The sequence below is a fragment of the Penaeus japonicus genome, unplaced genomic scaffold (assembly GCF_977035675.1).
Source record: "Penaeus japonicus unplaced genomic scaffold, GWHDUDI00000001_assembly GWHDUDI00000013, whole genome shotgun sequence".
Taxonomy (NCBI): domain Eukaryota; kingdom Metazoa; phylum Arthropoda; class Malacostraca; order Decapoda; family Penaeidae; genus Penaeus; species Penaeus japonicus.
In genome coordinates this window covers 9972547-9975046 of record NW_028234415.1, presented here as the reverse complement: position 1 = coordinate 9975046, position 2500 = coordinate 9972547, and the positions used below count along the sequence as shown (strand labels likewise).

At 32.7% G+C, this 2500-nt stretch overlaps 1 protein-coding gene and 1 long non-coding RNA gene across 2 annotated transcripts in view; one reads left to right on the top strand and one right to left on the bottom strand.

Moving 5' to 3' along the window:
* LOC122250594 (uncharacterized) overlaps positions 1-2500 on the top strand; it is a 97844-nt gene that overhangs the window by 84162 nt on the left and 11182 nt on the right. The window lies entirely within an intron of this gene.
* LOC122250595 (thioredoxin-related transmembrane protein 1) overlaps positions 307-2500 on the bottom strand; it is a 16033-nt gene continuing 13839 nt past the window's right edge. The window contains exon 6 of the mRNA XM_043012103.2: positions 307-2500. This exon is cut by the window's right edge and continues 1268 nt beyond it. The gene's annotated coding sequence lies outside the window, so the exon portion shown is untranslated.

The window sequence follows — 2500 nt, the reverse complement described above, 5'->3', positions numbered from 1 at the left end:
ATACTTTCTATTCTTCCCACGATGTAAATGTTATTTCTTAAACAGCCTGTTTAACACCATTTTCAACAATTTAGAATTATTAGATAAATAAATAATCATATAATAGAGTTAGTCTTATGATGGACCACTTGTAAAAAGCTTTGACCATTGTAATACAAAGTACAATGGGAATGGTTTTCATTAATAATTTTATTTGTATGCTAAATACACAGCTTAGCATTTTGTAGCACTTGCCGCAGCTCTCTCTAGTTTCACAGAACAATGACAATATAAAACAAAACATGGAAACATTAAGAAAACTACAACTTTATAAAAGTGTTTATTTATAAAATAATAATTATGCACACATAATCATACAAAGCATGAAGATCATAGGCTTGTTCAGTATGAACATGGGTATGATTTAGTACATGGTGCATGGTGTAATAACTTGGGTCCCAAATAGGATAGATTACTATGGACTAAATGTTGTTTTATCTTCCATTCAACCAACATCAATGGACATCAGTTCTGCAAAACTGTTTTCATAGAAGGGCAAGACCAGAGGATACCACTGTATGCAGTACTCGGCCGTTACGTTCGAGAGCCCGTCACGTTGCCTTCCTTGCATACTGGAAGAGGAGTTGCAGCACCAAAATGATCTTCCATGCATCTTTCTACGTGTGTTTGATTTTCTCACCAACATTACTTGTATCACATTTGTAATATCAAATCAAGCTCTATGAAAAAATGGAAAAAAAAGGACAATTATCCAGCCATTATGGGAGTGGAAGAGGCTGGCATTTCTGTTAATAGGTTACTGTTAGGATCTTTTTTTTTCATCTAATATTTTAGTTAGTAGCTACAAATAAAAAATAAAAATGAGGTAATGGTGTACATCAAATTACTAAATTACATCAACTTTCATTTTTTAAATACAAATACCATAAGTAATATCATAACAATAATAAAAAATAATAATAATTCTACAACAATGCTAATACAAAAAGTCAAGACTACCTATAGGGCTTCTTGACCTAGAACTTAATTCTCAACTTTGATACTAGATGTGGCATATCTAAGATTATCGACAAAATTAACTTTACCACACCCAAATTCATACAGAAGTAGAAACAATCCCATCCCTGTATTTCTACAAGTTTGCAAATCTGATATACAAAAATTATCTGAAATATAAATAAGACATACTCTGATATTTCAATTGTACATATTTCTTTCTCCTCCCTTCATGTCGTATTTTGTCTGGAGATTTTGTAAAGAGCTTGTCTAATGTAAGTACTGGCAAAAGAAAAGAAAGCTAGTGACCCTTCTCACATTAATCCAACAATTCCTGATATGCAAGAAATATCACAGAGAATCAACTCTATTTATAAAACTAAGGAAAAGGAAAGGTATATGAATGAAAATATAAAAATAATTCCAATTACACAAACAGCGGTTTGTAATTTCTGTATATAATGGGAGGAAAATAAAAGCAAAAAACTTTGTAAATATTAATAAATAAATTAGTATCTAACAAAAGAGGATTCTATATCAACATTGCAAAACATAGTCTCAACCTTCTTCAGAATATTTAATGGTTGATGACCAGAGAGTACCAATCCAACATCCTTTTCCACTTCAATTGAAATTCAGAGTTTGTCTTACAAATGAAGGTAACTAAAAAAAGAGTAATAGAGGGGAGAAAAATGATAATAATAGTAATAAATGAAAATATCCTAAACTTACTGGCTGGATGAGTCTACAAAACTACATGATATCACTGTATTATCATAACAGCTATCACAATATCAACCTTCCATCCAGTGAGCAATCTGCATGACCAATAGTGTAGATAAACCTTCATTCTCCTTGCCTTACAAACTTAATAGAAGTGAGAAAATAAAAAGAAGTGTTCCAAGACAATACTGCAGAGACAAAGTTCCAGAGTTAGAACATCATTGTACGTTTTTGATACTCACATTTTTCAAGTCTTAGACTTTTGCTTGTTTCGGGATAGGAGACGTGTGCTTACCAAGGGATTAGTGCAAATGTTATACAAAGTTCTACTTTTATATGAAATACCCTAGTAATTCTCATCCACCGAAACAAGCTCATCAACTGAAGTAGTAGGTTTGTCTTGGAGCATGGAAGAGAAAAACAAAGAACTGAAGAGACAAAAATGAGGAAAGAAACAAAGATAGAAAAGAGAGAGAGAGAGAGAGAGAAAAAAAAAAAGCTCAGGTGGAATAATCAACCTCATGTGCCGATACAGACAGAAAGACCTTGGTGCATTTCCTTCACTATCCCAACACCGACTAGGTGCTTCCCCTGAGCACCATCCTATGTTGGCGGCTTGATAACATCTCTGAATGTCAACAATTAACCAGTTTGCAAACAATTAATATCAGGATTTTCATAGAAAGACGTATTCACATTAACATTGCACATGAATCAAAGAAATATCATGAACACTAAAAAAAGAGAGAGATTGAAAGATGGGGACAGAAAGCAAGGGTTG